The sequence below is a fragment of the Schistosoma mansoni genome, chromosome 3 (assembly GCF_000237925.1).
Source record: "Schistosoma mansoni strain Puerto Rico chromosome 3, complete genome".
Classification (NCBI taxonomy): Eukaryota; Metazoa; Platyhelminthes; class Trematoda; order Strigeidida; family Schistosomatidae; genus Schistosoma; species Schistosoma mansoni.
The window spans coordinates 26,641,515-26,653,958 of NC_031497.1; the positions used below are offsets into that span (position 1 = coordinate 26,641,515).

Consider the following 12,444-nt stretch of genomic DNA (forward strand, 5'->3'; position numbering starts at 1 on the left):
GTGGAATATCTCATAAGATGATTGTTATACTCTAGAGAGAAATCTTGTATGTATACGCTACACATGTAATATACTCTACGAAAGGCAATGCATACGTTTATATAATTAGCTCAATTATTTATTTAAACACATATATATGCGCCCGACAAATCAAATGAGCTTTGTCGGGCGCATATATATGTGTTTAAATAAATAATTGAGCTAATTATATAAACGTTGCATTGACTTTCTTAGAGTATATAAAATGTTTGACTACTATTTCAAGATTTCTCTAAATCGTATATAAATTATCTAATCAGATATTCAACTGAATGTTATCTATATCACTAACTACCCTAAAATTTCTAGCTACCTTACCTACTTATTGAACTATTTATCCACTAGCTATTTAATAAATAAACAACATACACCCCCCCCCATCCTCACACACACACACACACGAGGTTCTCAATAAAGAATGTAGTTATGTAATAACTATGTAAGTAAGGAGTTAGAGAGAAAAGAATTCAACAAACATTCAATAAATACTGGGTCAAAGAAGTACATTATAACTATTTATCGTGTTTACTGACAACAAATAACTGAACTCTGTTTATTTATTTATTTTTTGTAAACAATATCGTAAACAAAAACATGAATAATAAATAAGCATTCACACACACACACACAATGACAATAACAAAAGGAACCAAAGACTATAATCAATAATTTGTCGAACTATGTAAGGTATATGGAACTTGATCATAATAATGATGGTTACATTAGAGTAAATTTTGTGTTTCTCTAATTGTGATCAGTTTATATTGATCGGTAACTTGAACTAATTTTTAGCATTCCTAGTATTCCATTCTTGATATTTCATATTGAGTAATTCTTTAATGTAATTTACTTTAGTATACAAATATACACAACACACACACATTCACAGATGTATACTCTTAAGGAGAATAAGACAGTAGAAATCGTTCCTACCAGAATGTTTACATTCAGTTACAAGTCAGTCAGTCAATAATAAGCAACGTAGAACTTGGCGAATATGTGACCGTCCTATTGTGGGACTCCTTAGCAGTGCGCACCCACGATCCCGCCCCGCGAGACTCGAACCAAAGACTTAACAGTCTCGCGCCAGAGCACTTAACCCATAGACCACTGAGGTGGCATCCAACGGTGTTAATATCTAACTTCAACCAGGTTTTCCATGGTGGTCTAGCTTTAATTGACTCATAATCTCAACTAAATAAAATTACTAAAATCTCCACAAAACCCCTTTTGGAGAATATGTGATCAGTTCAAGATGTAACATCACATTAACACAGAGAGATGAAATTATCAAGACAAACCCCAGAGTATGGTAGTAGAAAACATTGGAGATGGACAATATGATCCAGGAAGAAAGAATGCATTTCGAGGAATAAAACTGAGTATCATAAGAATTTAAAACATAACACTTATAAGAAGATAGTGATCGGATAAAGATTTTGAGCCATATCACTTAAAGTCTTTAACTATTAGTTACAATAGTCACATGGACCTCAACTAGGTAGTCTGCATTTGTCATCACATCTCATTTCGATAGTCAGCGACATCACTGACTAAATTTACATGTGGGATTATGCACACCCAATTTTCTTCCAACCCAATCTTGTACTTTCCAACATTGCATGTTGAACTAGATGGTGATTGAGCATGCATAGTGTATATCTTAACCACACCCATTGATGAAGATTCATTACCTCACTAGGTGATAGTCCATCTTTACTTAGTAATATGAGTCTAATTTAATCATTGAAGGTATGTTTAAAAGTTAGCAACTATGCTTTCGAATAATGTAATGAATATTAACTCTACGATACATCTGTACGGTACATCTGTCTGACCAGTCCAAAATGAGACAGACATGAGAAAAATGAACAAAAATTGGCTATAACTAGAAAGGAAGGACGATGACAGAGTGTGTTGGAGAATACTGGTAGGCGGCCTATGCTCCATTGGGAGTAACAGGCATAAGTAAGTAAATTCATCTACCCTTAATAGAAAAGAAGGCCTGACTATTCATACAAACAACCACATTAAATTCAGTTCAACTCTCAAACAAATTACACACACGCACTCAATTTTCAGCTCAACTACTTCATATTATAAGTATAAGATAGTGAAGATCGTTGGATTTCACTGAGATGTCAAACCGATCAGAGTTAGGCCATCATTAAAAACTGTGATCAGTGGAGTTCAGCCGTGTGGGGCGTGAGGCAGTGACCTTTAACAGGCAGTGGAAGATAGTTGTGCACTATCGTGGATTGCCTGAAATTAGACATTAACACCGTTGAGTCCCAGCCCAGTGGTTCAAAGTTTAAGCGAAACGGAGGTTTCGGTGTTCGAGTCCTGCAAGGTGAAACAGCCGTACGGCACTTCCAGGTTTTCAATAGTTGCCCTACTTAGATCTGTTCAAGATCTCAACGGGACTCAACAATCTCTACAACCGTGCCATTGTTAGTTAATTTTATCTGTTCAATTATCGGAAATATCGTATGGCAATTTTTAATACATCGTCGATAGCGGTCATTCAGTAGATAGAACCAAATTGTTCAGTGTCTTATCGTATTCCAAATGCTTTTCCTTATGAGGTTTGATCCCATCTCTTACATATAGCAGAAGACATAAGGATTCGAGCAAACTAAACCCTCTGTATCTGTAAGAAATTTGTAACATATTTACCCTCCCCTTTGACCGAACTAAGCTTAGCGAATGATTTTATTTACTATGATTATCTTCTATAACCTTTGTTTGTTTTTTGTCAGAATGAGAGTTTGTGGAAATTGCAGTAATTTAATGGTTGAATTCATGAGTCATTTTAAGCTAGACCACCATAGAAAACCTGGAAGCACTGGACGTCCGTTTCGTCCTAGTATGGGAATCCTCAGTGGCAGTGCACATCCACGACCCTGCTCGCGAGGTTCGGACCCAGAACCTACGGCCTCGCACGCGAACGCTTAACTTTGAGATCACTGAGCTGGTATCCGACGGTGTCAGTGCCTAACTTCAACCAATCCATGAAATTAAGCCACCGTCCACCATTGTCTTCAATGAGTAACTGCCTCAGATTAACTCAAAAACTCTCTTGATTAGTTTAATAATTTCATATTGCCATAGAAATATTACTGTATATTGGAGTAAAACCTGATAATGATCCCATCTAAAACGATATTGTTCGTTCATATAGTGTGAGGGGATAATCATCTTGTTTCAATGTTGAGCATCGATGCACTAGTCTTCTAGCTCTCTTTAAGATAATAAAGGAAACTGTGTGTATGAAATCCATAAATCCTCCAAATAACCAAAAAGGACCATATAACATCATGGAATATAATGAAGCAACTTTTCTTTTAGATAGTACCATGTAGGAAAGAGTTGCAATGGTATTTATAGCCATTGCTAATGCAGATAAAATAGAGAGGTGTTTTGTCATTAAAAAGTTATCAAACGTTTTTCAGCGATGACCAATGAAGTTCAACCATATTAGGAATGAAACAGTTATCCAACACAGGCAGTGGAAGATTGTCGAACAATATTGTGAATTGGTTGACGTTGAACATAAACAATGTTGGATGTCAGCTCAATGTTATAAGGGTACGTAGTTCGCATGCGCGATCGAAGGCCCTGGATTCGATTCCCCGTGGTGCGGTCATGGTTGCATACTGCTAAGGAGTCTCATTCTTGGAAGAAATAGCTTACTATCTTTCAATGATGGTCTAGCTAAAATTACCTCGTGATTTAAATTATGGAATTTTCAAATATCCAGTTTAGGTTGTGTACTGCTCTTACAGGTAGCGATAAATAGCATATTTGATAATAAGTCGTGTATCTTATATAACGTGATCCCCGTCAGTGTACAGCGTATTGGTCAAGTATCAAGTTTAGTGAAAGTATAATCTATATTACTGGTCGGATTATGGTACCGTAGTAACATATCGTGGAACTGAGAAAATATTTTCATTCATTTGACATATCAAGTGTCCAATATGACTCGATACCGTATGCACTACATTTTTGATTTCATGAGGTCGGAGATAGTCAACAAGTAATCCTGGAATTAAGTTTATTTTGTCAGTTCCAAATTTGTTGTCTACTCTACAACTGGTTATCAGTGAATGCCATTCTGAAAATCTGTTTTTTTTGTAATGAATAATAAGTACGTCAGTATCGATCCTTGATTTGGCACTTATACAATATTACGCAATTATCTTTAATTTTCAATGGTCATTTTGATTCACTGTAAACGACAATTCCTAATTAACTTATTAAAACATTTTAGTACTACTAATTACAAAGTATCCTTTAACATACTAATCAATAAACAGCCCTTGGTGCCCAGTAGATGCTTTGCATATATATAGAGATAGATAGATAGATAGATAAGGGTGACATTATTTACGTAGAGCGATCTGTTGTCTATTTTCTAGTTATTAACCATCTTTTATTTAAATTCTCCCGCTGTATCCTACTTCTATCTCTCTCTTTCTCAGTATGCATGCCGACCTCCCCCCCCCGCCGTTTATCCATTGCCCTCTCACCTATTTCGCTCTACATTTTAACCAAAGTGACTAGAAAAAATACATGGAAACTGTTTACCGTTTTAAACTTTCCCTTATTTATTTGTTGGTTTTTTTTTTACTTTACCATGTTTGTTTATTTAATAAAAAAGATGAAATCATGAATATAACATCCATTAACTAAACTGTAAAGAGACCTTGATGTTGAGATAAGATGGTGGTTGGAGGTGGTCAATAGGAAACCCTGAACCCGGGTTTCGTGCTGCTTGGCACTCGTCAGAAAGGTGCACCTGTAATCTTGAGGGAACTGGTGCTCCCTGACGGATTCGAACCCGTGTCACTCAGCTTCACAGTTAGAGACGTTACCACTGAGCTATTCGGGCCGCGACCGACCTCCTGTAGCACTGAGATATTCAAATATGGTATAAATTAACGGATGTGTTTCACATCACATTGACGCTAAATAAATTGTTCATTCAAAGCCAACAGAAATGATTTATCGAACTAGATCAATCCAAATTAATTTACATTATTGACGAATAATGATTCACTTTCGGAAACTATCTACCTTGATGATGTGTTTTACCTCTCTCAAATTGTCGTTAATTTATTACGGATCTATCATTCAGTCCTTTTCCACCTGTGGCGTAGTTGGTTCATATTGTAATTTCTGAATTATGTTGACATATGGTCAGGACTTCGCCCCTTATTATCGTTATCGAATGATAGAATTAGGATTTTTCTGTTTGTTGAATTGTTCTCTGTTCTGGATAAAGAGAGTACGAGTGTGGGGAAAGGCATTCTGGACTAATGGTTTTTATTGTTACTCTCGGCTGTTATTTCACATTTAGCTTGTCAGTGATTAGTCAAAGGTCATTGGTGCCAGACAGACAATCTAGGCGAGCTAATCAATACTTTGACTGGATCAATATGACAACTGTATTGTCTTAAGGTTTGATCTTGTGATTTCTAAATAAACTAAACAGGAAAGTCTGTTCAGTTCTACCGACATTCCGAGCTGCTGGATGAGAATCTCGTTGTGAGCATCTATCAGTTCCGAAGAGGAAAAAAACTCTTATTGCCACTAAATTTACGTTTCGATTACTGCATAGCCCATAATGAGAAACTGGTTTTAGATTACACAAGATCCTTATTAAAATACATCAGTACTCTAAAAAAATTTAATTTCATCGTCAATGATAGCAAAACATAAATACGGTCAGTTTTCCCGCGTCAGCAACCTTTGCATATGTATTGACACTGTTTCTCGAATTGCGCAAAAGTTTAGCGGGAAACATATAACCGGTCAGCATATGCCCATCTTTTTTCAGCAGTGACTATTTATGAAATTTGTAGATAGTATTCATCACCGATCGATATCGATTAGGTTGAGACTGAAGAATATAGAGGACTAAATAGACTTTCCTCCTCATTCTCGGACTTTTATTGCAATTCACACTAATGGTACCATTCAGTATTCAACTCTGGGCTCCAGGATTTTGCGTCTAGCACATGACTTTTAGTATGTGAAGTTAAAATCCAGTAATTTATACTTCAAACGTCAGTTAATTTGCAATCACTTTCAGCGAGACCATAATTTATGAACTAACCAATCAGATTTAGGACAAAAAGTCTTGGATTTTGGCATGAAATTCTTTCTTCCATTTGACTGAATAGCGTTTTGGTATTTTAGCTGATGTCAGTTCGTGATGAAACCTCTTAATCTAATTCCTAATCCCTCATACTGGTCTGTAACCCTCATTTGGCCTTAGTAAGTAGGTGAACATTTTGAAAGTCACTTTGTAGTGAACGAAACAGTAGTTGGGGACAATCGAATCTATTTTGGGCACAAATTACAGACTATCTCACTAAATTCTAATAAACATACAATGAACTGTTAATTTGCAAAATAAGAGCCAATTGTCTCAATCTTCATTGTTCCTTCTGTAAATATCAATTCATCTTCTCTAATTCAATTGTTCATGCATTTTCCTACCAATTGCGCTTCATTTCAGTTCTTTCCTTTTATTGGTCTTCTGCCAAAATACATTCTATATCTGACCATCACCATATACTACTTATATGAATATAAGTAGACCACACTACAACTTTACCGTCTCTTATAGGTCGTCCATAAATTGTAATCTCAACTCATTTTCCAATGCCGTTTGTAAACCCTAGGAGGCTAACCAAACATACAAGTTATTAAGTTGACGCCAGTGGTGAAATATAAGACCTAAGTTCCATCCTTTTCAACGATATATTCACTATATTCAGTTGTTTAATTGTTACATTAGTAACCTTTCATTGAATATTGGGATGAATAAATTTTATCCCCATCTTTACATAAAACAAAAATATGCGTGGCTTCTATATTTAGTATAATTCTTATAATAGTAATCAGTAATAACCTATAATGCACGTACACTATGGAAAAAAAATCAATATTGGGATAGACAGTGATTATTCTCGTATATATCTAAATGTTGGCAAATAGAACGATATATATATCCCTGTGCCAAATATGTCTAGGGTGTTGTGTGTTTAGATAGTAGTCAATGGTAAGGATGATTATTAAAAGATGAACTGCAACATTACATACATTACAGATTTATGTAAATTGTATATCATCTTGAAAGATATTCATCATTTTTCATCTTTTCAACCACCTATAGGATGATTATGTTAGTGATAGGGATGAATCATTGATATATACCATGTTGTATAAATGATTAATCTATGGTCAGTATTTACCTTGATAGATTTAGAATTTGACTGTTTAACATTAACAAATTTATATATCATCAATTATGAATCTAAGATAGAATATGAATTAGTTTAATGTTGTGAACAGAATAAAAATAGAGGTAGTTTATGTTTACATCAAATTTTATTAAGAGCTACTAAGTACTACTTGTAAGTAGTCAAATATATGTCGCAAAATGTAGTGAATTAGTCGAAGTTCAACACCGTTGGATCCCAGCTCAGTGGTTTAAAGTTTAAGGATTCTTGAGCGAGACCAAAGTTCCTGAGTCCAATTGCCGCGTGAGGAACAATGATTGTGCACTATTAAGGAGTCCCACACTAAGATGAAAAAGTTATACCGTGCTTCTAGGTTTTCATTGGTAGTTCAACATCAATGATCGATTCATAATGTCAATGAGGGTTAGTATTCATCAAACACTTAGTTTATGGTACTTTTAAACAACCCCAATCATAAACATTCATTTGACCTATTGGTATATTTTTTACTGATAATAAATTACAATCCGTTTCGTTACAAATAGGTTACTCGGCTTTAGGTTAATTATACTTTGATTATCTACTTAGAATGAATGATTATATGTGATTCAGTTCAGTCTGAGATCCTAAGCATATAATCATATGAATTTTGAGTAAGATATGACTAGGAACTTAAGAATTTGACATGTGGGACTGTGATTAGTCACGAAGACGATATCCAAATAAATTCAGTGTTATTATATTAGAGTAGGCGGGAAATCAAAACATAAACAATGCGCACAGTATATTCCAAATTCAGTCAATCAATTAGGCCAGTTTCATTCCAAAATATTAGTGAGTATATGAATATCATATAGGTTGATGAAATTTACTTAGCATTGTTTATTTGGATCTTCCCATTGATGTTTTTAGAACTGCAACTGGTCAGTCTCTAATTGGCATATGTGCATACTGTGCATATTGCCTCGATATAGTCTTAATTCACAAGCATGGTAAGCAAAGATGGATAGTGGCTAGCAGTGGAATCGAGGACGCGCGTTTCGTCCTATTTGCGACTCGTCAACTGGATGTACCTGCATCACAGAGTTGATGTTCACTCTGGAACTCGAACCCAGTACCCTCGCTTCAAACGCCATCGCGTTATCCACTCGGCCACTGAGTCCTGATAGCCACTTGCTTGTGCAATGGGGTGAAGTTGAAATTTACTTAGTATTGTTTGTTTGGTTCTTCCCATTGATGTTTTTTTTAGGTTGATGGTTTTTTGTTTCTATACTGAGACATTTCTGAAACTTCAAACTTGATTGTTGCTTCAAGAAGTTAATTGACAATTACTTTGTCGTTTCTCATTTTTGTGACAAGATAAACTAAGGATCAATATGCAGCTTTTTCGTCTCAGTAATGTGACTATTCAACAGTGCACATCTAAGATATAGTCACGATTTTATTCTACAACGTCGAGTTCTCATAGAGAACGCTAAATCCCTAAAATCATTGGGTTAGCGTTCAATGTTAAAATAACAACGTCAAGGGTTCGCAACGTCACATGATGATAGTCAAGTGACACTAATGACAAGTGATTTGCTCTAGACATATCTGAACTCCACCAAGGACATATTGAAGTAAGTAACTAGTGAGTTGACAATTTCAGTTTATTCGAAGGGATAATGCGGAAGCTGGTCTAATTTGTAAGTTGTATTCGTTACAGGCTGATCTTAGCTTGAATGCAATTCATTGTATGGTGATGGGATCAACAGATAAGAAGTCTCATGCTAAAACAAAACAATGGTTTAGTGACTCCTGATTTTCAATGTTACCCAAACTGAAATTATTCTGGGAAGAGTACAATCTAACAATTCAACTAATCTCGTCAAAACCGCTTCAATTCTTAAAAGTTTTAGTTTACAATGTTTCATAGTGAATATCATAATAACCAATAAGAATCGATAATCAACGAGATAAAATATTTGGACAACATATGAAGTTCATCGCCAATAGTAACAAAGTTTGAAAATACCAAGTTTTGAAATTTAACATCCTTGATCACCATGATTAGTTTACTAAGCACAAATATATTCATAGTCGGTTGTAATTATCAAGCCATTGTTGTTCCAAATCTAAGACACCTGCATAGTTCAAACTCTTCCAACCTAATAGCTTGAACGTGTTAATCATAATTAGACAACCAATGAAGATTAAGAAGAGCTGGGCATCCACTGCTTTTTACTATGGGATATCTCAGCTGTGGTTACTAACAATCTCACCAGGGATTAAACCCAGGACATCGTGGCAAGCACTTAATCGTTAAACCATTGAGTCGCTACATAATGATTCCAAGTTGTTAGTTTACCTTTTCGTACATCAATATAACAAATTAAGAACATTGTCTTAGAATTCATTTAGTATTGTTTGTTTGAATCTTCCCATTGATGTTTAAGACTGCAACTGGTCAGTCTCTTATTGGCATATGTGCATACTGTGCGTATTGCCTCGATATAGCCTTAATTCACAAGCATAATAATCAAAGATGGATAGTGGCTAGCAGGACTCAGTAGCTGAGTGGATAACGCGATAACGTTTGAAGCGAAAGGTACTAGGTTCGAGTCCCAGAGTGAGTATCAACTCTGTGATGCAGGTACATCCAGTTGACGAGTCCCAAATAGGACGAAACGCGCGTCAAATTGGAATCAACTGCTCACCACTACCCATCTTTGCTTATAATTATTGTCTAAGAATGTTCGCTTTAAATTAATCGCTCAACTTCGTGGATTGGTTGGAGTTAGACATAAACACCATCGGATGCTGGCTTAGTGGTCTATCGTTTGAGAGCTCTGGCGCGAGACTGATAGGTCCTGGGTGCGAATCTTGCGAGGCGAGGTCGAGGATGCATACTGCCACTGAGGAGTCCCACAATAGGACGAAATGCCTGTCCATTGCTTCCAGGTTTTCTTTGGTGGTCTAGCTTCAATTGACTCACGCTTTCAACTATGAAAATACTAAATCTCCACAAAACGCCTTCTGATAATAATCAAAATACCTTTGGAAAGTAATGTAGTGTTGTTATTAGTATTATTACTACGAACAACTATTGTGTATTATGCAACACATATTTATCAATGTAGGCTTTATTCTATCTTTCTTAAGGTGATTTGTGCTTGTTTAAATCTTTTAAACAAACTAGAAAGATAACTTGAAAGTAAGAAACAGCTTAACTAAAGTGTAATTCACCCATAGGATAGAAAACGATTGTAAAGTGCATGGCAATATAATTGTAATAACAAGAAATCATTGTCATGATAAACAGTGGGACTGAAAACGTACAAACATGTATGTGTATGTATGTATATTAATGTGTGTGTTGTCAACCCAACCAGTTAGTAGCGAAACTTTTAATTACCTAAAGTCATCAAAGATACAACTGGACCGTTTAATAATCTCAAAAAGAGACATTGAATTAAAAGATTAAACATTAAGAAGGTACACTGATTGATTCATGTGATTAAATCAATCTTCATTAAGAGACTAATGACACTAGAAATGGTGGTAAGGTTTCAGAATTATTAGTATTATTATAAAGTACTGATTATTATCTAAGTATTCGTGAAAGAGATTAGTTGGCTTACGCGAAGAACTACGAAAGCCATTATCCAGAAGATACAGGTGTTTATTACCAGCTGTCTACGCAAGATACTACGGATCCGATGGCCAGACACTATCAACAACAAGTTACTGTGGGAGACAACAAACCAGATTCCAGTGGAGGAAGAAATCAAGAAGAAGCGCTGGAAGTGGATAGGGCACACATTGTGGAAATCACCCAATTGCGTCACAAGATAAGCCCTCACATGGAATCCTGAAGGCCAAAGGAGAAGAGCAAGACCAAAGAACAAAGAGACAGACATGAGGAGAATGAACAAAAAATGGATAGGACTAGAAAGGAAGGCCCAGGACAGAGTGGATTGGAGAAAGCTGGTCGGCATCCTATGCTCCATTGGGAGTAACAGGCCTATGTAAGTAAGTAAGATTAATTGGTCAAAGACATGCTGAGATGAAATGGAATGCAATGGTTGAAGATATTTTTTTGGCATAGAAAGATGTCATTCAGGAAATTAGTATGGTTTATAAACTATCAGATATTGTTTTATCCTAATTTGAAACTCCATAGAAGTATGTACAAATGAACTTTGATGAGATTGAATTCAGCACGTTTTCACAAGACGAGTGGGTCAAACATGATGTTTCATATTTTCGGTTTCCATTAGCCTGTAATGAAATGGACTGATCATCATTCGATGCTATCAAATGATCGCTATATCAGAAACCGCCAGAATCCATAATCTAAGGCTTTCTGCCGGTATTAGGATCCAAAATAATATCATAAAAACTGTATCTGACGTTAGATGGTTGAATTTGGTTGACAGAAAGCTATATTCGACCTATGTTATATGGTACTTGGTTTTATTAGTAAGATGTATTCTTAGTATCGAGTGAACGAATACTTCTATAGGATTTGAACCATTACTACTCAATGTCAAATTTAGAAGCGTTACCATGACTAGGTTATTCAGTCCGTGGGGGATCTCCTTTAGGAACTTACATATTTACGGTGTTTGATAGGTAAGTATTAGATTTGATCAATTTTTATAAATTAAGTTGAAATGTGATCGCCTGTCTAAACGATTCGATATTGTGAGCATTATATCATAATATTAGTCAGGTTGGTTGGAAGTAAGGTATATGTATTCATGTATACAAGCTTCGTGCTAAGATTCGATCAAAGAAGAGACTTGACAAACATGGTACTGGTTATTCACAGTTCACAATCATAAATATACTCTACAAGAAGGTAATTTTACATTTGTTTTCAGGAGAACCAGACACATTCGGGCTTTTACATGGCCTGGACAGTAGCCCCCCCTGATCATGTGGCGCAACTATAACGAGCACATTGTTGGATCAGTTACTGGTTACTACTCCGTGATTAATCAATACAATATGTGAGATTACTTAACATAATACATTGCATTGTACTAATAATCTACATCAGTTGAATAAATCAGTCACGAAAACGATCTACTAAGAAGAGTTACATTCCAGAAGTTCTAACTCAACATCCTTTATAAGAAATTTGAATTAATTTTAGTAAGTGAATACT

General features: G+C 35.6%; 1 non-coding gene across 1 annotated transcript; it reads left to right on the plus strand.

Moving 5' to 3' along the window:
- The first annotated feature begins 9,836 nt into the window (after window positions 1-9,836).
- Smp_tRNA_00930_Pseudo_TTG.1.1 lies at window positions 9,837-9,907 on the plus strand. Its single transcript has one exon. It is a non-coding gene (tRNA).
- The last annotated feature ends 2,537 nt before the right edge of the window (window positions 9,908-12,444 follow it).